Source organism: Ovis canadensis, chromosome 13 (genome assembly GCF_042477335.2).
Source record: "Ovis canadensis isolate MfBH-ARS-UI-01 breed Bighorn chromosome 13, ARS-UI_OviCan_v2, whole genome shotgun sequence".
NCBI classification, from domain to species: domain Eukaryota; kingdom Metazoa; phylum Chordata; class Mammalia; order Artiodactyla; family Bovidae; genus Ovis; species Ovis canadensis.
The window spans coordinates 56,432,830-56,456,015 of record NC_091257.1 but is presented as its reverse complement, the minus strand read 5'-3'; the positions used below and the strand labels follow the sequence as shown (position 1 = coordinate 56,456,015).

At 45.3% G+C, this 23,186-nt stretch overlaps 1 long non-coding RNA gene across 4 annotated transcripts in view; it reads left to right on the top strand.

The window, feature by feature from the left end:
- LOC138416959 (uncharacterized) overlaps nucleotides 1-21,829 on the top strand; it is a 32,437-nt gene extending 10,608 nt beyond the window's left edge. The window contains exons 2-4 of one of the 4 annotated variants that reach the window (XR_011247918.1): nucleotides 1,093-2,691; nucleotides 18,340-18,494; nucleotides 19,081-21,829. This is a non-coding gene — a long non-coding RNA (uncharacterized lncRNA). Of the gene's footprint in view, nucleotides 1-5; nucleotides 210-1,092; nucleotides 2,692-3,802; nucleotides 4,015-18,339 lie in introns of those variants that run through there. The other 3 variants (XR_011247917.1, XR_011247916.1, XR_011247915.1) reach the window with 3 other exon arrangements.
- Nucleotides 21,830-23,186: the final 1,357 nt, after the last annotated feature.

Genomic DNA, 23,186 nt, shown 5'->3' with positions numbered 1-23,186 from the left:
TCCAGGGACCCCTGGATCCAGACCAGCTCAACTACGGCTATGAAAACAGATCCGTGTCCCCTAGAATTTTTAACCCGTCCTTAAGTTGTGGTCGTGCCCTGGCCACTCGGGACCATATATCCAAGGAGAGTTGTGGGGGACCAGTTTATGTTTGTCATTTTCAAAACCAAGCGGAGGAAACGGAGGCCAATTAAAATGACATATTTTTATTTGCCTCGCACGTTGTCAGTGATTTGTCCCCAGGGATCCACAATTTTCCCAAGCCTGTTAACGGGTGACGATGAATGAGTGCCTCGTGTAATTTAATTTTCCTGTCACACTAAATAGAGCTACATTGTAAACCTTAGATCTACTCTTACTGATAGGATCGCCTTGTTTTGCCATTTGCACCATAAAGACCCCCAAAAGGGACACTGTATTGTGACCTCTACTCTTGAATTATTCAAGAACTTAATGACATTTTCCATTTTAAAAAGGGGAACTAATTGCCATTGATGTAAAGCATGTGACCTTCTCTGGGTGCCCAGTATGAGAATGTAGCCATCTGTATTCGGACCCCAGAGCTGGGAAACTGCAAGATGCTGGCAAAATAGGAGAAAGATGTGAACAGAAATGAGCTTCAGATGGACGCTGGATTCAAACATATTGTTCAGTTTCACCCCAAACCATGACTTAGACTTCTGCAAAATCCTCTAATCTAACCTAAAATTTGTATTAAAAAAGCTTATCAACTCAGGCCTGGTTTGGGGGCACGACATGACTTTTTAGCTATGACAGGAACAGTAAAAATTGTAAAATCCACTAGTCCTTCATTAATGTTAAATTACTTTGTGTGATATCAAGCAAAATATATAATCATCTACTCCCCTCCTCCCTTTCTTTCCTTTTGCAATGAAACTCACAACTGTAAAGAAATTGAACCTTGATATTTGCTATTTGAAAATCAGTCTTGAGGTTTTAAGAAAGCCAGCGCTGAAATTCTTCAGTATCAGAATTCTCACTTTCCAAGTTACTTGAAAATGGAGGCTTATCTTTCCTCAAAGTAAAGAGAGTTCCAGTGTATTCACTACTGGTCTTTCACTCTTTCCCCAGCTCCCAGAGGAAAGAAAAGTGAGAAAAAATGAGAGAAAACTTCTACCAATGTTGTCTGGCTTCAGAAATTCACAGATGAGTGTATGAAGATGATTTGATGGTTTTCCTGATTCATCTAACTCCACTGCCAGCATTAACTGTGATAAAGTCTGAGTGGGTTGGGAAGTAAAATACTTTCCCGTGTTGGGCTGCAGATATTTCTTTTGAACTTTTTAAAGTAATGCCTGAGACAAGGAACTGTCATTTCTGCATCGAGTGGGCAGTTCTTTTTAAAATTACACTGAATGGCCAGAACTCTGGTTTCACGGAGACAAAATATCCTCTGTGTGAGGCTGCAAATCCACATCTTTCTCTAGTAACATCACTGGAAAAGAATATGAGGTGCGTTTGAACATTTAACTTGGTTCTAATGAAGCCCATGTAACGTCAACAAGCTGGACGGAATCGCTGCTGGGGCCAGCCAGAAGTCAGGCTGAAGCACAGCCCTTCATCTGCACAGGGGGGTGTGTGCTTAGGCTCTGAGTAGTGTCCGCCTCCTTGAGACAGCGTGGACTATAGCCTGACAGGCTCCTCTGTCCATGAGATTCTCCAGACAGAAACACTGGAGTGGGTTGTCATGCCCTCCTCTGTACAGGAGTAGTAAGTGTTGTTTTGAAAAGGAGTTTGTTATAAGGCTGTTGTTGCCCAAATCATATAATAGAGCAACTGTTTTTGTATTTCTTAAAAAGAAACCTGTTTCCCTCCTTTCCTTGGTATCATGCTTTCTTTGTGTGCAACATGGCAGAAAAAAAATTGAATAAGGATACATAGTTCTTATTCTCAGATAATAAGGACATACTTAAGAAATATGTTTGAAACCATCACAGTATTATAATTATCTTCCAATTAAAATAAAATTAAATTTAAGGAAAGAAAACATTTCAAGTCAAGAAAAGTTGGCACACATATAGAGTGTCAATCCATCTTCTCGAATACTTCCTGTGATTAAGGCAACACTTTCTGGGTCAGATGTTAATTTAATTATAGAGATTTTTCACCTGGTTCTCCACATTTAAAAATGTTTCCAACAACTTGCTGTAGACTATGAGACACACAAGAAATTATACATGTCTCTTTAGCATTGTGTAGTGTCATAATCCAGTAATTTTTTTCACAATGACAGTAGGTACTAGAAATGAAAATTTCATTCATTTTTCAAACTGTCACCATGGATAAGTTATAGTTATTTTTCTTCTCATTTCAAAAAGCAACCCTCTTTCTCTGGGACCACTTGAAGTGCATTTTAAGTGCTGTGGAAAAGTTTGCGGCATCATTAGGGCATGGCAGAGCCCTCTCCTGGCCTCATTTTTGGGTCTCACCACCTTCTGAATGGATTTCTGTGTTGATAATTCATAGAGCCTGGAGGAGGGACTCTATCTTGATTGCACTCAAATGGAAGGTGCTACAGGGGTATGCAAGAAATTCTGATTTAGGGCCATGTTTCATCCAGTTCCCATCATCAGTTTCCCCCTGCCCTCCAAAACAGAAGGCAGGAAGAAAGAAGAAAGAAAACAAAAAACAACGCTGAAACATATTCCCCATTTGGCCGTTCTTGAAAAGGTAAGTACCTCATCCACAGGGCAGGATGCCATTGTGGGATTTCATTTGGAAATGGGCTCTTTATTTCTCCATCAAGCCTGGAGGGAAGGGCTGCACTGGGCCTTTGCATTTGTGTCTGTTAGTTTGGGTGGAGTTCAAGAGATAACCAAGAGATCTCTTTGATTCTTTGTCAAGATGCTGTACGCTCACTGAAAGGGAAGAATGAGACAACTATTGAGGGGCAAAATGAGTTAACTTAGGATTCCTAGGCAGATAAATACAATCAGGCCAGCTTGCGCTTTTTCACATATAATGTCTTCAGTTGCCTAGGTTCCAGAGGAGTTGAGCAGCAGCTGGGGGCTGGGGGCTCATCCTCCTCTGTTAACTGACCCCCAAGAAGACCAAGAAGGGCATGTGTTCACCCTCTGCCTGAATTTGGTTTACATCCTTCATTTCCTTTACATATTTTAACTGCTTGATACATGTTTGTTTGTTTGTTTTTAATGTCAGCACTAGAGACATTTGACGCTAACTTTCCATCTGGTTCCATTTATCTGAATGTGTCCACCCAAATACATTTACTGGACTTCTGACTGTCCATTTTTCTTTCTTGGGGAATGACATCAAACCAGGATACCACTGACATGATGACTAAAAATACCTTTGGAAAAACTCAGTTTCTTCTCTTTAGCCAATACTTGTTTCATAAACAGGGACTGCAGCTTGGATCTGGGTCAAGACCCTGCTTATGCTGGGAGACAGCTATGCAGGATGGGTAAATGTGCCTTTTGGTGTAGAAACACCCTGCTGTTTATGTCCTCTTTCTTCTGGGAGGTTGTGGGGGGTGGGGGCTACAAAACTCCTACAGGATTTTTCACCTGGTGGATGAAGCTCACGTGCTACCAGTATAGCTTCTCCAGGATGCAGATTAAATGCGTGGATCATGGAGTAATTAAACAGTGGGCAAAACACACCTTGAGTTCATGGAGGCTGAATACTCTGGACATAAAAGCCATCAACTTTGTAATGAAAATACAGGGACTTTTCAAAATAGGCCGTCAGGATGCGGTTTACTTTTCAAACGAGAACGACAGCCTAACCCTCTTTGACTGTATTCTTCTGTTTTCTGTAGATTTGCTTATTCACAGATACTGGGACAAAAAGATGGGATGGAGGGAGGATGCTTGTGCTCCTAAGAGGCCCACATGCCTGAAAGCACACAAGCTTCTCCCGGTGCTGAACTCTGACCTTTGTAGGAGAGTCCCTAAAAGTCCGCAAACCCTGCCGTCAGCCTGCTCCTGGGGACCTTACCCCATAGTTCCCCATGAGGGTCTGGGGAGTGAGGTGAGTTCTGGACGTGAATATGAGCTCTCGGCATGAGGGAAGTGATGCATGAAAATCATGATTTGCAGACTTGGGCCAAACTACCAGACCAACAACCACCAGAACTAAGCACCAAGATACGAAAACATAAAACATTAAAGTTGCCCAAGTAGACGCTTAACCTCCCCAAAGTTACTAAAGCTTCTGATGAATGAAGAACGATGAGCAGCAAGTTGTCTAAGTCCTTGGCCAAAGGCATCATTACTTCTCAATGACCAGATAAAGTCCATGAGCTCAGAGTGATTGTCTAGGGGCAAAAGTGGTCCAGGACCCATGCCTTGTGGGTTTCTTTGCTGGCCAATAAAGCATGGGCAATTAATTGGCCACTGCCTCATAGAAGGGACAAGAGTGGCCAGCCTGGGAACAAGCCCCATGAACTCCCCCCAGGGGGGTGTTTGTGCCCCAAGGAGCCCAGACCTGATGGGCACAGGCCTGGATGCCTCTGCCATCTGCCCAGGATGGCACACACTTGCAGTGCTGACGAGGATGCATCCCAAGAGGGAGGGACTGGCCAGGACCCAGGTGAGGCCAATGTGGACAGGGCTGTACTGCCCTTAGCTCCATTTCTAGGTATTAGGGTAAAGTCTCCCCCACCCCCCCAAAAAAGGATGGAACTCAACTTCTTTTTTGAAGACTGAGGGTCCCTCACAAGCTTCAGGGGGGGTTCTAACATAGTGTTATTTTTTCAGTGTGCTTTGTCTCTGTGGAGAGGCTTCAGAAGGCCCTTGAAGTCCTCAGCCTTAAATCCGTCTTAATAGGGGAAGTCTCTCTTCTCTCTCTCTGTCTTTTTTTTTTTTTTGGCAGTGGGGCAGTTTGGCTGGGAGCAGCGCTGACCCAGCCGGCACTCGGGTAGACCCGCTATCATCGGCAGGGCACTTATTAACCAGCGCTCATTTGCAGGATCAATATTTCCAGCAAAAGAGTCCACACTGCAGATACACCACTATGTCTCATTTTTTTTCCCCTTGACAGACGATTTATTTTATAAATACATCTGCTGGAGAAGAAAAGGCTGTCCGAAGGACTGTGTCTTTTATCTCTGGGATATGCAAAGCACATTTATTTTCAGCTTTTATCTCCGGGATTGTATGCTGATCCCATACATATAGATTGATTTTGTTCAGGTAGATAATGAAAAGTCAAGTGGAAAATTGCACAATGGCACTCGAGATCCTGGTCTTATATCGGTATATAAATTGGTTTATTATTTCATTCTATTAAAGAGGCTTTTTTTTATTATTATTACCAGGAAAACTTCAAAATACATCAAGTTGTCAGCCTCACTGAATTTTCTTTTTTGGGGGAGGAAGAGAGGAGGGGGCAGGGGGAGATAATTTCTCTGGCTGCCTCTGTTAATTGTATGGGCTAAATGAGCTTGTACTGGGCCACTTCGAAGTCGCTCATGCAGTTTCTGTAACTCTGGGAGCTTCCTGGGGCCAAGACAAAGATAACCATCACACATGTCCTGATACACAGGTGGATATTTTTTCCCTCCAGGCATTTCTAAATTTTGTCACGATGACAGGAAAAGAGGTAAGCCTTTCTACCACTGGCCACGCCACCACCCCCAGCACCAAGAGGCCAGTGGGGAGAAGGTGGCAGCTGGATAAAGGCCACCACCAAGGGACGGCTTGGAGCCAGAATCCTGAAGGAAGAGTTATTAATAAACATCTCCTGGATATTTGGTAGCCCGTGGAGCCTGGTACAGCTTAAAGCAATTAATTCAGGACACTGACATAAACTCTCCAGGTCTTTGACAGCTTGGAGCCGAAATAAAAATGCTAGTTCTCCGGGGAAGAGAAGGGGATGGCTAGCTCTTTTCTGGACTGTTTGCTTATAGGCCCAGAGAGCAACCTTCCTTGCCGAATGAAATGCAAGGGCACAAACAATGTACCAGGGAGAGAATAGGAGATGGGAATGAACAGTTTGAACTATTTGCTCAGCAGAAGGGCACCACAATGCGGGGCTGGTGGCTTTCCCATGCAGCCACCATCCCTTCTTTGCGGTCTTTTGTTGTCCCTTGGCTCCTTTGGCCAGATAAGAGCACAGCTGCAGCCTTGCAGCTAAGTAAGGCTGCACTCATCCCCCTAAATCTCGGGGTGTCTTTACTGTAACGGGTGAGGCGTGGCTGTCTTTTCTTTCACCGGGGACAGTGAGGGAGGGAAGGGCAGAATGGAGCGGGGGACTGTGACATGCCTAGCGTCCGAATTCCTGAGTTTTTTCTTTCTTTCTGAAATCCAAGCTGTGATTAGGCAGGATCTTTGTGGAGTATTTCAATGGAAGGGTTCAGTGACTTGTATTGGTTGCCAAGCCAAAATGTTGCCTTTGGGGGAACAAAAGGGGAGGAGGTGAGTGTGTAAAACAGGGAAAGAGAGAGGAGGTAAAATTTTTGGTTTAAACACTCATACTCCTACAGCTGCTAAAAAGAAGGGGAAGTTTTGAATTAGCCATTTTGAAATTGTTCAGTGATGATTTCGTCACTTCTGAAAATCATTTTGGACTCCTCCTTTCCACATTTAATCTTTTCAGAGTCCTAGTGAATAGAGGTTGCCATAAGCAGAGAGAGAACAGGATGAGCTGGTGATGGGACATAAAACATATTTGTAATTTCGGTAAATTACTCCTTTAATCAAAGTAAATGTCTCCTAAGATATGATTGAAATGTTCTTTCCCATCTGCTCTTTTAAAGTCAGAGCCTATTTTAAATGCCATAAGAGAAAGTAGATGTGATTAAAAATAAGCATAAAGTATGGCTTACATTAGGTTGGTTTTAAAGTTAAGATCTGAACCGTCCGTCTGTTCAAACTCAGTGGGTTTTGCCAAGGACATTGGTTTGGGAGCTGGGCGACAAGGCTGCATTCTATTCTAATAAGGTTTATTTAGTTTGAAAGGCTTTGTAAGGTGAAAAGGCAAAAAGTGTAACCCCAAAGAAAATTAATAGTTTACTTAAATTTCACAAAATGCCAGACCAGAAAGCCACTTGCAGGAAATACGAAGTTTCAATCCTGTTTGTGTGTGTGTGTATTTTCACACTGACAAAACCCATAGGAAAAAACCCTGCTGTGGATTTTTCCTGCTGGATTGTCAGAAGGGAAGGCCACGAAACCAAAGGCTGTCCATAGAGACGCAGCTCCTGAAGACCGACCTCACAAGTGGCCCCCAGGAAACAGAGCACCTGTGTCTACACCGGGGTCCCTCGTGCCAGCCCCCACGGCCATGGCCAGGGCCACGCGGGACAGTGTGACCCTGCCCACCCACATGTTCAGCGACTGCCCACTTTGCTCAGGATATGCTGTGGGACGCCTTTGTCCAGTAGAGCTGCGAAGTAGTTTTAACACCAAGGAGATCAAATTTAGTGAAGAGGGTTTGTGTGTGTATATGTGTGTGTGTTCCAGCCGGTATGCAATGCAGGGAAAGGGGATGGACAACAGGGATGTGTTCTTTTAGGTATTTGCATGTTTGATGGCTCCAGCAAAAGACCAAAAAAAAAAAAAAAGAATCTTGTAACAAATGTAGTTTTTGGTATGACTTTGTATAAACATGTACATGTGAATGACAGTCTTTTTTCTTTAAGGACTATAATAAAAATATCAAATCTGAGTTGTTTTTTATTTCCTTTGCAAGTACAAATTTAAAAATTTTGTATTTAGGACAGAAATCACCCCATGTTTAAAGGAACAAATATATTGTTCTCTCCTGGTAAAGTGCTTCGACTAAATGTATATCATCTTTCTGAAAACTGAGGCCAGGGTGGAAACTGCAGTCTCCTGGGAGAATATGTTTTGTTTCTCTAACTCCTGCTCTAAAGAAAAATTAGTCCAGGGAATTTTTTTCCAGAAAGGCATTTTAAGAGTGATATGAAAATTATGTTGAATCTTTGTGGATAACACAGGGAAATAACCTTCCTCCTTTTGAGATCATGGGTTTCCACGAGAGGAGAAGTGGTTTTTTATTGCCAATTTCTGCAAAGAATACTCAGGAACTGGTCTGCCTTGCAAAGCCGCCCTCGCTGGAGGACCTCTGAGCGTGGGGAACGCCACAAGGAGGGCGGGCAGATGCACAAGTCATGAATCAGGTTTAAAAGACTGTGGTCAGGGGCAAGAAGCAAGTGATACCGATCTTCTATGAGATGGGCTTGGACATCACACCAGCTGCCACAGGGTTTGATTAATGAGGCATTAAGGAGATCGAGTGACACTTACAGCTAGTTACTTATGGTGCTAATTTCAAAACACTTTGCAATAGACAAAGACAGTCTGCTCATAATGCAAAGTAATTTGTGGTATGTTCCTGGTGAATGCATTTAGCGAAGCAAATATAGTTATGCAGAATTTAAATTAAGGTTGACACTAATGTAAACAGAGCCCAAGAACCACTGTCCAATAATTTGATGAGGACACAGGTTTTAATCAAGCCTCTTCCACTAAAATAGCAATTTAAATCCCCATCGTTTAAACTGGATAAAAATGCTTAAGCTGTGAATATTGGGGCAAAAAATAAAAATTTACTAGAAAAGAAACAAGAAACACAGTATCTCTGGGGAAACTATGATTTGACACAACAGAGGGATATCCATGCTGATTTAAACATCAGGTTGGTTTCAAGGCCAGATTCTGGGAATCTGGAGGTATTTGCCTTGCATTCTTATTGGGAAATGATGGTTTATGGGTAGTACTGACCTCAGAATAAAAGTGACCTTGGAATGAGAAAAGAGAGGCTCTAAGCTGATCCAGAGGAAAATTTTATTTTACTTATCAAAAGGAGAAATATTCCTCCTCCCACTCAACAGATTTCTATCTGAAGTGGAAACTTCAGAATTGACTGGAGGTGCTGGGAGAGGGGTAGGCCAGTTAGGGAGCTGGGGGTGCCATCCTGAGGGTTGGTGTTCCCTTTGTAAGAGGTAAGACAATCATCCCAGCCTTGTGTTGGGGGGAGGCAGTGTTGCTGTTTTATTTCCCTTCCTGAAATCACTGGGGAAGAGGTGGGGGTGGGGGTGGGGTCAGGTTAATTAAAATGCCAGCAGCCCAAGGTCCAAGGCTTGGAAAGCCTGTATATGAGAAATGGAACAATATAAACAACTCATTCTGTAATCGCTTTGGGAAGGAAAAACAGGGGAAGATCTGGCCATGTCCTTTAGGATCTTCTGACTCAACTCTCCGCAAGGGAGCCACAGGTGGGGGAACCCTAAAATCTCTGAATTGTGATCTGACCGTTCTAGATCACATCAATGGCGTGTCTTCTGGGGAAAGAACTTTCTACAATGACGTGTTATCATACAGATCCCGAAGAAAGGGCCAAGAGTTATTTGAAAAAGAAATGTCCAAGGCAGTGAAGATGAGCCAGGCGGTGACGTTCTTACTCGCCACGCCTGGGGAGCTGAGAAGGAAGTTGGAGACTTCTATACTTTTTGGGTCCCAGCCCCCATCTTCGTGGTCACAGGCCCACAAACAAAGAAACGGAAAGTCAGCGGCCCCATCACGTCCCCCAGGCGCGGTGGACAGTGAGGGGAGGACCCGATTCCCTTTCCCTCTGCCTAGAGGAACGCCCTCTCCCGATCCACACCCTTCCTTTTGGGGGCTCTGGGGCCCTTGGGCACTGATCTGGGGGTGGGGGCAGGTGGGGACTCTCCTTCGGGAGTATTTCTGGAGGGAAACTTCAGGCTCAAACTCCCTTCCAAGGAACCTGTCTGAGAGGGGAAGGGAGAAGCGATGACCCTTACCCCTCAGAGTCAGAGGGAACAACTTGAAAATGCGCCTGTGTGAATCAATTCTGAAAACCCTGGGTCCACACTGTGCTCTGTGTCTAAGAAGGACAGACTCTCGGGCCCCTCACATCGGGGCAGGCAGGCAGGGAGGTGCCACAGGCTTCCTGGGCAGAGGCTATGCCCTGGACACAGCTCCCAGGCTATCCTTCCTGGTGGACAAGGGCAGGGTAGCAGGAGGCAGGGCGCAGGCCACCGTGGGCCGTCCGCATCTTCCATGTCTAGTGAGAAATGAAAACTTTTTGTCAGGTCTGGGAGGCATGGGGCTTCTCTGGGGCCTGTTTCAGTCTCTTTACCACCCCACCGACCCCCACTGTGACCGGGGAGGTCAGTCCCCAAGGGTCACTCTACAGCTGCCATTGAGATAGCATTTCCGCCCTTGGGAAGCCCACCTGACTTAGCCCGGCCAGCTGCAAGTCGGAGGGTGGCCCCATCTCTGTCTACGGCTATTTCCCAGCTCCCGAAGGACAGGGACTCCTGCTGCTACTCCAGGCACAACCCTTTAGGCCCCCACTCTGCTCTGAGCAGGGTTCCAGCAGAGAGCACCTGCTGCCTGAGGCCATGACCAGCCCGGGGCTGTTCCTTCTCCCTGCCTCATCTTCCTGGTCCTCACTCTGCCCGCTTCCTGGGATCTACGCACACAGACACACACATACACACATACACACATACACAGAGACACACACATACACATGCCTCCTGCTGCCAGCATAGAGCGTGATCCTCACGCCCCTCCCCGGGTTCGCTTGTGCCCTCCAGTTGGTCTGGGTTCAAGGGACAACACAGGAGACCATTCACTATTCCCTTCATTTCACCCTTCCATCGCAAGCCCAGAGTCTTCCTGCCTTGGAGGTGGCCTGTCACGTGCTCTCCCAACATTGATCTCTGCACTGCTGCATGACACAGGACTGATTCCAGCTGCTCCCAGATCCAGCCTCACTGCCCTGAAAAGATTGGAAATGCCAACTCCTCTCTTGATGTTTCAGGTCTGTTTCTTGTTCTAGAAACACAGGGCAGGAGAGGATGGAGCAGTTAGCACTGGAGATTCACCGGGCAGCCCTCCTGTCCTCTCACCTGCTCTGGGAAAGACACTGAAGCTGTTTTTCCTGCCCAGCCCCTCGGTTCACACCTTCAGTGCAAATCCCAACGTCAGCAAGTTGGTTTTTGTTGCTGTTCAGTCTCTCAGTTGTGTCCGACTCTCTGGGACCCCATGGACTGCAGCGCGCCAGGCTTCCCTGGCCTTCGCTGTCTCCCGGAGCTTGCTCAAACTCATGTCCATCGAGTCGGTGATGCCATCCAACCATCTCATCCTCTGTCTTCCCATTCTCCTCTTGTCCTCAACCTTTCCCAGCATCAGGTTGCTATGGTTTTTATGATTGTCTTAAGAATTTGTCTCAAGTGAGGTTCAAGGACCAGGAGGGGCAAGTGCTCAAATCCCATTGGCCAACAAGTCTCCCAGGATCACCATCCCCCCACACCCTACATGGCTGCTTTTCCCACAGTGACCATGATCTTCAGCCACCAGCTCTGGGCCCAGAGGCCTCCACGACTTCCTTTTAAATGGAGAAGAGGTGTCTAGGCTTTCCTCATCACTTTTGCAGCATGTTCACAGGAACTACTGACTCCTTCTGGGCCAGAGCCCAGGAACCCTCTAGACTGAGCTCCGGCCTCTCAACAGCAGGCTGGCCCCTGAGAGGGCCGGGTCATCTGGGGCTGGCTCTTCGCAGGCGTCAGCCTCCTGCCTGGACTGCTGTTGTGGTGGACACTTGCTTCCGTGTGCCCACAAGGGCTGTCCCTTGTTGATGCCAGCATCTGTGGTTAGGTCTCATCTTAGGGAGATGGCTGGGAGGGGTGAGACCTTTGCCCTGGATCAAGGGTCATTTTGCACGTTGATGGGTGAGAAATGGTTGGCTGATGGGGGCTTTGTGGTCTGGGAATGTCCACTGATAAATAGGTTTAGTGACAGGCTTGGGGGGGGGGGGCGGGGGACTGTCACTAATCTGCTGACTTCTACATGCTTTATTTTGACGTGTTGCTTCTAATAAGTCTTGGGGCCAGATGCAGGGCTGAGTGGTTTCTCTCAGACGTTTTATTTCATTTCATTTTTTGTGGCTGCACTGTGAGGTGCGTGGGATTGTGGGATCTTATTAATAGCTCCCCATCCAGGGATTGAACCCACACCCCCTGCAGGAGAAGCACGGAGTCTTAGCCACTGGGCTGCCAGGGCAGTCCTTCACACCTTTATTTTCTACGTTTCAACATCTCCTCTCTGCTATTTCTTCCTCATTTTGGGGGCCCAAATGTGGGCTTCTGAGTGTGCCCTAAACACTGTCTCTCCTCAAGCTTCTGCCCTGTAGGCTCTCCCATTGCTAAACCACTGATAGCATTGATTACATAGAAGGACCCACAATTTTTACTTATTCTACAGAACTCTTTATATGTGCAAGGGAGTCAGCAGCTCTTCTAACCCCCATATATTTCCTTAACCATTCATTATTCAGGATCTGAAGCATTTGGGTACTTTTCAGATAAATAAGTAAATACTTAACTCCCCTAAAATGCTGTCTGGCACAAGGCCCAGTGTTTTAGAATATCCCCTAGCTGATGGAACTCTTTGTTATGTGTAAGCAGTTTTCTAAGATGAATCCAGGGATGAAAAGGTGGATTCTGATAGCCCAGGAACATTTCTGGGGGCAATCTGAGGATCTGTTATCTGCAAAGTCAGAGTCTCACCAGCTGGGGACATCCATTGGTTTAAACCAGGGAGCAGTTTCCATATCCTTGTGAAATTTCCAATTTACATTCTTTTGTTACTTAAGATTTCACTGGTCAAGGTATGAGCAGTATCCCGTCTCTCCCCCTTTTTAATTATTTACCAAATCCTGTTAGCTCTTCTTTCCTAAGGTCACATTTCTCATGACTTTTCCATTCTCTCTGCCAGCACCCTAGTCTAGGTCCTGTATGACAAGGAAAATCTTGGTGGAGAAGAAAACCAGCTTCCAGCATTACCGATGTTGTTACCAGCAGTCGGTTCCTAGAATTCATGTCACTGCATAGCGGTGGGGGGTGTTTTGCACCAGATGCTTTCCCCCTCGTTACCATTGTACTTTTTCTTTTTTTTGGTTGCATCCTGCAGAATACAGGATCTCAGTTTTCTGGCCAGGGATGGAACCTGTATCCCCTGGCTTGGAAGCACATAGTCTTAACACTGGACCCCCAGGGAAGTACCACCATCATACTTTTCATGAGGCATTTCACACCTAGTGCTTCAATGTCAGTGATAGGCCACATTCTAAATATTGCTTTCATTTTAGAAAAATCGAATTTGTCATGAATACAGTTTTTATATTTAGGAAATCTTGACGTTTTATATGTGCTGATCTACTGTATCTAAAGTCTTTAATTTTTTCTGCTGATCAAAATAGAATTAGATCTTCTGTAGGAAAGAAAGAACTTGTATTTTTCTGCTAATGTGGTGAAAAGTACCAGGGGTTTACAATGGACGGATGGGGTGGACTGCCTTAATCCACACAGCAATCAGAGCTTGACGGAGAGAGAGGTCACAGGACGCTGGATCCACATCGATGTGATGCGAGTGAAACAAGTCTAATGTGAGCCGCATCGAGCCTCTGGGTCTAACTTCTAGCCGGCGGGAGACGCAGCAGGGGACAGAGAAGCCCCTTACATGGCCCCATGTAGGTGCTGTCAGTGAAGCCCTGTGTCAGGAAACAGGACACATTACCCGTTTCTGCAAAAAATAACCATCAAAACGAAAAAAAAAAAGTAAAAGGGTGAACTTATCATTTAAAAGAGAATGAAAACATATGTTAGCAAAATGCCATGGGTGGATCTTGTTTGGATTTTCACTGGGATAAAGCACCTCTTCCTCCTCCAATCCTATGAGATAAGTGGGGAAATTCAAACACTTCTGGGCTGTTCAGGAATTACTGCTAACTGTTTAGATGTAGCAATGGTTTCCATAGGGTCAGGGTCGAATACAACTGAACAACAGCCTTTATCTTTTCAAGTGGCACTCAAAGAATTAATGAAGGGAGTGATTTAGAAGGAGTTCGATCTAGACCTAACCTCCAGATGAACCAATTGGGAAAGAAGGTGGATGAAGTAGGAAAAGGCAATGGCACCCCACTCCAGTATTCTTGCCTGGAAAATCCCATGGACGGAGGAGCTGTGCAGGCTGCAGTCCATGGGGTCGCTAGGAGTCAGAGCGACTCCACAACTGAGAGACTTCACTTTGACTTTTCACTTTCGTGCATTGGAGAAGGAAATGGCAACCCACTCCAGTGTTCTTGCCTGGAGAATCCCAGGGACAGGGGAGCCTTGGTGGGCTGCTGTCTATAACTTAGCAGCAGCAGCAGCAGCAGCAGTGGATGAAGTAACGGTAAATCAGGATTGGTTGTGGGCCAGTGACTGTAGGAACAGAGTGATGGAATACATTTTTCTTCCTAAGGTGTTTGAACATTTCCAAAATATTAATAAAAAATGGAAAAATTGGAGCTCACATTCATTACGACATTTGCCCCAAATCTCCTGGGAGTTTAATGTCAGAGGTAGACTGGTTCTAGGTTGGTCATCTTCCTGTCCATTTGGGCCCCACACTCTCCTGGATTCTCGTCCACTTCCCTCCTTGGGGTGACTGCTGATCTGGCTCAAGTCCTCAGTAGGGGATGCAGCAACCTGCTTGCTTCTCATGCTTTTCCTCATTCCCCGCTGCTCTGTTTACTAACAGAGTGCCCCTAGGGGACGACCCCTGAACACCAGTCTGATGGTTGTCCCCCTTGAGATGCTGTCTGTGACAGCAGTAGACACCATTCACTTTTTGACACTCTCTCTCCCTCTGGCTCCCATGATGATGCAGCTACTGACTTTCTTCTAGTTTTGAAGCCACATCCGTAACTATCCACTCATTCTCCTCTTCATTCCAACCATCACCTCCCCATAGAGGACCCTCCTCTCAGGATCCAGCTTGCCTCTCTCCTGACCTCTGTAGTCTCACCTCTTCAGCTACCAAACAGCCTTACCTGGAGGCTCCATCATCACTTCACATGCACTGTTTCAGGTTTCCTGAGGCCCAGCATTTCCTGCCTGCTCTCCTTTCATGAAGCCTCATCTCTCATTGATATGCTTCTCCATTCTCACCACACATGCATCCAGGCCCTCTTGTCTCACCTCTGGGCTGGCATCCCCAGCATCTTTCGCTTTGTGGACTGGCATCCAGAAAGTACCACTGAGCCTCCCTGCTCCTGAGCTCAGCCATCCTTCTTCTTGCAGGATGAAATTCTAAACTATTTCTCCACGAGTCTCCATCTGATCTCAAATGACTCTTTCAGCCTCATTTCCCACCATGAAAACTCCACACTAACCTGCTTATTGACAGTATCCTTCCTTTGAGTTCTATGTCTTCCTGGTCCTTTCTCCTGGAGGATGAGGCTGGTCCTTCCTGTTGCAAGCCAGGACCTAGCTTACTTGTAGCCACAGACGCAGACTGCTTCACCTGGCATCATCAACATGGTTTACCCACACTTCACTGGGCATCTGGTGGAAACACGACTCCGAGTCCGCCAGGTGTGAGGGCTCACCTCTCCTGCCGAATTTTTTTTTATTATTTATTTTTTATTGATGTATAGTTGACCTGCAATATTGTGTTAATTTCTGCTATTCAGCAAAGTGATTCAATTGTACATAGACATACATTCTTTTTCTATATATTCTTTTCCACTACAGTTAATTATGGGGTATGGAATATAGTCCTCTGTGCTACACAGTAGGACTTTGTCGCTTATCCTGCCAATTGTAGAATGGAGATAAACCCAAGCCAGATGCCCATCCTGGCTGGATAAAGCTGAGGGCGCTGTACTGGGCAGTTGGCATGTAACAACAAGTTAACTTCATTTACAGGTGCTTTCTCTCTTGCATGAGAACATGAGCATTTTAGAATTGGGGCTGTCTCCCTCACCTTATGGCTTGCAGCCCTCAGCCTAGAGTTGAGAACAGAAACTGTCCAATAGCAATTGCGAAATAAACGCCTGTGTCCACCTCCCCCACCCAACCCTAAGTCCAGCTCATCCTGTCCTGTCACGTACGGGTAGAGATGCCCGAGTAGCTATGTGCCCATTGGCAGATTCCTGGGAGATGCCCACTTTCAAATGCTCTGCCTTCCCCCGCCCCCCAGTAAATGCACTTGTATTTCTTGATTTTAAAAATACCACTTACTAGAGCACATTTGTGGTTTACCTAGACTAGAGCTCTGCCGATGGTGCCTCTTGCTGGCTTAAGCACCTTGGGATGGAGTGTAAGGGGTTGTAGAGAGGACTGGGTAGGTGGTATAGGAAGATGAGTGAGTTATCACATTACCCCTCTTTCTCCAACACAATTCACTGAAGCTGCCTTTTCCCTTTGCAAATATGCTCTAAACAATAATTCCAAACTCGCTTTTTATATGTCTTACGCGTTAAAACTTACTAGAGTTTTAACACAACTTCCAAGAGACCTTTCGCAATCTATTGTAATTATAAAAGCTTTTCTGAAACCCTTGAAATCCTAGTTATCTGTGAAGGAAGGTGTCAAAAGACTGAGAAAAGTATAGTGGAAAGAATCAGAGACAAGTGTTTCAATTGTTGGGGAGTTCTAGGTGGTTTTGAAGGGTGTATAGGAGTTTTCTAGGCAAAGGAGAAGAGATGAAGGCTATTCCAGGCAAAAGAGAGCACATATGCCATCTCTTAGTCCTGAATTTCCTGCTTGATCTGAGGGCATTATTTTTCTCTTACTGAATCCAGGGGTGAAGTGAGATGCCTTATGTATCTGGCTTCCTGCTGTATCCACAGTCAAGGGCAGTGCCTGGCACGAGCAGTCACTCAATAGAAAAGCATGATGTTGGACTGTGATGTCCCTTGTGCCTGAGGTAGAAGAGCACTGTTCACCTGCTCCTGCTCAGCCTGTCAGTATGTGGTCACACCTTTTCTTCTGTTTCGGCTCTTGTTCTCTTGGCAAGAGGCTTGCATCTGAAGTGAGGGCAGCCCCGTGGGTCATCTCCCCACCTCGTTTAGGCACTTGCTCCACTTAGCCTCCCACCACTGTAAACCGAGTTCTTTCTCTGCTCAAAAACCTTCCCTGACTCCCCAGCACCTGATGTACTCAGAATAAGTGTTTCTTGGCTTTTGTGACTTATCCAAACATGGTCACTTCACTTGTTTTCAATTTCGTAACTTAGGTCTTACCTCTGTAGATTCCATGATCCAGCAAAATGGAAGTATTTCCTGTTCCCAGAACACGATTTCTATTTCCTCACCTTTAAATCTTTCCTTCATGTGGCTGTCAGGATATGGAAGCTCTCTCCCTTTCTGATGAGATCTGCTTACACTGAGGACCAGTCTCGGGCTCTACCACCCCTATGAGTCTTTCCTAATCAAACCTTCTAACACTTTGTGTCTTTCTCGTGATACTTGACATATTCGTCTTGGGAGGTTACTCTCTGTGCCTGTGATTCTGAGATCCTTCAGTAGAGCGGATGTGCTGGTATTTGCGGGGTCGAACTAAGCACCAGTTATGGACCAAACCCTCTGCTAGATGCAAGGGATCCTGCAAGGGTGACCTTCTGGGAATGATATAAGAGAAAGTATGAGGAATTGTTTTGTAAATCCGAAAGTAGTATGCAAATGAGGTACTCTAAAGATGATGATGAGGATGGTGGTGGTGATGATGGGGGTAATGGTGGTAATGGTAGTGATGCTGGGGGTGATGATGGTGGGGCTGATGGGAGGAAGATGGTGGGGGTGGGGGTGATGGCGCATAGACATGACATTTGTATTTCCCCCTCCAAATCTACTCCCTAACCTTCTCATCCTGCTCTATCCCCTGGAAGGCTGACCCTATAGACTGTTCAGCCAGGTTGCCTGTTCTTTGTTTTTCTGTTGAGTGTACCCAATAGGAAATATCAATGAAAAATCAGAGCATGAGAGGAGAGAGAATTTGGGTGTTTGTTCCCCCAGGTCTCTCTCTCTTTGCTGGGCCTCCATTTGACGGTGGCTGCATTCTGAAAGTCTCAATCCCTCTCAGCTGATCTGTCCTCTATACTTAGAGGCTATACCAGATTCCACTAACCGGTCCCCACATCGTCCCTTCAGGACTAGGATGGCAATACCACCTCCATTCTGCGGTTGCCAGTCCCAGGGTGTGTCACCAGTAAGTTCCCTCAATCTTGCCTGAACGGCCTTGGCAAAATTCTCCACTATTTCCTCTTTTTGGTCTGACATCTACACTTCTTATCAAGGCCCTATGGACACAATAGTGATGGTGGTGGAGGTTACCGTGGTTGCAGTAATTTTTCCCTTGGGTGGTAGTCAGGGAGTCCTGATGAGTAACCATGCAGAGAGGCTTGAGAATCATGGCAGAGACTGGCAACATGCTCATTGTGTTAGTTATCTACAGTTGTATGACAAGTAATGCCCAAAATTAGTGGCTTTAAGAAATAACAAAAAGATTCTATGTCTCATTTTTTTTTTCCACAGGTCAAAATTCTGCAAAGGACAATGGATGGCTCATTTGCTGACTGGTCTAGCAGCTGATCCCAGCTGCTGGCTGGGGAACTGTTCAGCTGGAATGCACTCACAGGGCATCTCCTGGTGGCCGGCACTTCCTCCCAACATGGCAGCTAGTGTCTGAGGTGAGGCCAAGAGACAGAGAGTGAAGCAAGCCAAAGGCGTGCTGACTTTATCATCTAGTCTTTGAAGTCATGCACAGTCACTTGTTACCATCACATCTGCCGTGTTAATTATAAAGGCCCACCCAGGTTCTAGGGGAGGGAAGGAGATCCTGTGTCTCATGAGAGGAGTGCGGACATCAATGATAGATTACTGGTCGTGTGAAGTGGACTAGAGTGATGTGGGCCACTGGACTTCATAAATCTCCCCTGGCAGCCCCCTCCTTCCCCAGCAGGCACTGGTGCACGATATGTGGAGATGCTGATGATGTCAGCATCGGGGAGCCTGGATCCTTGAGTCCCCACATGGAGAAGATCCATCCAGTCCCTAACGATCGGGTGGGTGTAATAATTGCACTTTTAGCATGTTAATCTGAGAGTTGGCGATTGCTATAAGGCTTTTTATCTATACCCCCAAACTTGAAGCCAAGGTCTCCTCCCTCTTCTGTTAATAACACATGTTATCAAGACCACAAATGTATGATGAAAGTGAGGGACTGGTGTTCATTTCTTCTTCCTCCTTATAATCTATGCCCCTCCCCACCCTAAGAAGGAGCAATACAATGACCACCAGAAGAAGAAGGACCTCGTGGGACTGCCTGGGTCACTGACCAGCACAGTCATCGATGCAGCCAAAAATGTCTCAGCCAAGCCAAACAGTGGAAAAGGGAAAATGTTAACATGACGGCTGTAAATATTCAGTCCTTCTTTGGAGGATTTAGGGGGAAAATGGAAATGGTGGTGCTGGAAATGATTGGCAGGCGGGTGTCTGCAGGGGCCTCCCCACAAGGTCCAAGACATTGTCTGAAGGAGATAGCGCGCCTGACGCCTGACGCCTGTCCCAATAAAAAGCCTGGGAAAAGCATCTGTCAAGTGATATTTAGAATTGACATTTTCATAAGGATCTGGTCTATGGGGGCTTTTTGTAGGGCCCAGAAAAACTACATTTCTCATCCTTCCTCCTCCCACCTTCTGCAATTAACCAAGCTCACGGCGTTAAATGTATATTCAAAATGACTTGCATTAAGGACAAGTCATTGTGTTAAAGTTTTCAAAAGCTTTTCTTTTTCTTGGCCTGGCTGACCCTGTCCCTAAAAGTTTTTTATTAATAATTTTGACAATAATATTCATCCCAATGGTAGCAGCAATAATAATGCAAACAATTTCAAGAATTACTTTTTTCCAAACCATTTGAGAGTAAGTTGCACACAGCATGACTTTCCCCTACCAAATGTCTCCTATTTACTGCTAAGTATTTCCATGTGTTATTTTCTATGAAATGGAGTATTTTTTGCATAACCATAGCACAGTTGACCATCTCCGTAAATTTAACGTTGACAGTGTTTTTTCCTAATTTACCATTAGTGTTCTGATTTAATCAATAATTTTCACTCAAGAATGTACTTTTTGGCGTTCTCCACCCCCAGCACATAATACTATGTATCTGTGATTTCCTTTCTCTGAAATAGTTCTAGAACCTTTTCTATGCTTCATGATATTGACAGTTTCAAAGAATACAGATCCTTATTTTCATTTTCCCCTGTTCGCTCATAATGAGATTCAGGTTGTGCTCAGCTGCCGGGTACCCACAGGTGATATCAAATCCTGCCCGCAGCATCTCTTCAGGAACACACTGGTCCATCTCCCCCCATTGCTGGTATTGATTTTGATCACAAAGGGCAAATGACTTATTCTTCTAAAGGAAAAGGCTTTTGAAGGTATAATTTCCTGGAATCTATTTTCCCAGTAAAAAAGTCTGTGGACTTTCTAAGAATGAAGCCTGGGGTGTGAATGTTTTCATGGTGGAAGAAAGCCAGGCAGATATATCCTAGCAGCTACTGTGCTTTTGTGCATCTGGATTAGCGGGCGTGGCTGGGTCTCCACGCCTTTGGCAGGGACAGAAGACGGGCCCAGGACACCTGCACAGGCAATGTCTGCTGAAGCTGAGGGCTCAGATCTCAAGGTGGACCCTCCATCCGGGGCTAAGCTTTGGGAAATGGAAACACAGACCCTGCATGTATTCTCCATCAACTGTGAAATGCCTGAAAGAGGAGGCTGGCTGGAAGCTGTCCCAATAGATGGACATCCCTGCTTTCAACATGGCTACTGTCCTGTCTATTTCCACATTCACCCTGGGGAGAGAAATAGGAGGATGCTCGCCCCACTTTCAGGGACACTGGAGGTGGGTGGCTAACACATACTCTCAGGGTCAGGAAAGGTCTGGATACACTGGCCTTCATGAGGTTAAACATCGATTGTACATTGTTGTTGTTATTGTTTAGCTGCTAAGTTGTGTCCAACTCTTTTGTGACCCCATGGACTATAGCCCACTTGACTCCTCTGTCCATGGGATTTCCCAGGCAAGTATACTGGAGTGGATTGCCATTTACTTCTCCATTAAATAATCACAAGATGACAAACTGTATTTCCTTCATTTTAAGAGGCTACTCTCTACCTTCTATTGCTTCTGAACTTTGGATGCCTCCTAAAGTCTGTGTCAAAGGCAACTAATTGTTTCACAGGTAGAGTAGCTCCTGATAGAAAATCTACCTGAGTGCAGATATTCAACTCATTGTCACCTGGTTTTTCCTCCACCAGTGTTTTCTCTGAACAGGAATTCATTTTTTATTGGGGTGTCATTCCCATACACTAAAGTGCATCCTTCTTATCGTACAGTTCCCAGAGTTTTGACAAATGCATGTCATGTGGGCTTCCCAGATGGCTCAGTGGTAAAGAATCTGCCTGCCAATGCAGGAGACGCAGGTTTGATCCCTGGATCAGGAAGATTCCCCTGGAGGAGGAAATGGTGACCCACTCCAGTATTGCTGCCTGGAAAATCTCATGGACAGAGGAGCCCGGTGGGCTACCGTCCATAGAGTTGCAAAGAGTCAGACATGACTAAGCGACTGACCACCCACACACATATTGTCATATAACCAACTCCAAAATCAAGATACAGAACAGATCCACAAAAAGTACCCTTGTGCTTCTCTGTAGTCAAACCTTCTCTCCTGGTCACTGGCAATAAATGATCTGTTTTCTATCCTTAGAGCTTTGCCTTTTCCAGAATGTCGCAGAGATGGAATTAGATCTGTGTAGCCTTGCTGTGCCTGGCTTCTGCTCCGTGCATGCCTTTGAAATGAATACCCTTTGTCACGTGGATTAGGCATCAGTTCCTTTTTCTGCTGAGTGGTACCCATGGCCGGGATGCTCCACAGGATGTTTACCTAGCCTTCATTTAAAGGGCATTTGTGTTGTTTTCAGTTTAGGACTATTATGAATAAAGCCATTATAAAACATTCATGTCCAGGTTTCTGTGTGGACATAGGTGTTCATTTCTCCTTGGTAAATAGTTAGGAGAAAGATTTCTGGGTCATATGGTAAGTATATGTTTAAATTTTTAGGGAGCTCCCCAACTGTTTTCCAAAGTTGTTATACCAGTTTTCACTCCCACCAGCAATACGTGAAGGTCAGTATTCTATAGAAATTCTAATATGGGTATACTAGTATCTCATGGTGGTTTAAATTTGCACTTACCTAGTGACAAATGACAGAGAAGGCAATGGCACCCCACTCCAGTATTCTTGCCTGGAAAATCCCATGGGTGGAGGAGCCTGGTGGGCTGCAGTCCATGGGGTTGCTAAGAGTCAGACATGACTTCACTTTCACTTTTCACCTTCTCGAATTGGAGAAGGAAATGGCAACTCACTCCAGTATTCTTGCCTGGAGAATCCCAGGGATGGGGGAGCTTGGTGGGCTGCTGTCTATGGAGTCGCACAGAGTTGGACACGACTGAAGTGACTTAGCAGCAGTGACAAATGATTATGAACATTTCTTCATATGATGATTTGTCCATTCTTTGGTGAAATGTCTGGTCAAAATTTTTTTATTCGATTATTTTCTTTTTCTTGAATTTAAAGTGTGTTTTATTTTTTAACATATTCAGGACAAGTCCTTAACCTGATACATGTTTTGCAAACATTGTCTCCAAGTCTGGGTCTTGTCTTTCCATTTTCCTATCAGTGCCTTTTTTTAGCTGAGCCTCACAGCTTGTGAAATCTTAGTTCCCTGAGTAGGGATTGAACCAGGCCATAACAGTGAAAGAGCTGAGTCCTAACCACTGGACTGCCCAGGAATTCTGAACAGTGTTTTTTTAAGAATAGCTTTGCTTTTTAATTTTGGTGCAGTCCAATTTATAATTTTTTTATGTTTTTCCTGTGTGTTTTTGATGTCATGTTTAAGAAATACTTGTCTAATTCAGGATCCCAAATGCTTTCTGACTTGCTTTTTTTCTGAAAGTGTTATAATCTTATGTTTAGTTCTGTCATCCACTTTGAGTTTATTTTTATATATGTCATGAGGGAGGGGTTAATGTGTTCATTTACCAAGTGAGGTTTTTGTCTTCCTACAAAGACACTATTAAGTCAAGGTTACATTTCACGTATAATAGAATCTTCAGTTGAAAGAAGCATAAGACATATGCATAAGACACAACAGTGTGTCTCAGTTGTTGAATAGGTTGAAATCAAGACATCCAGGTCAAAGGACACACTAATTTTGCAAACTGGACAAGTTATGTATGTATTGCTATTGTTCGGTTGCTCAGTTGTGTCCGACTCTTTTGCTACCCCATGGACTGTGGCCCTCCAGGCTCCT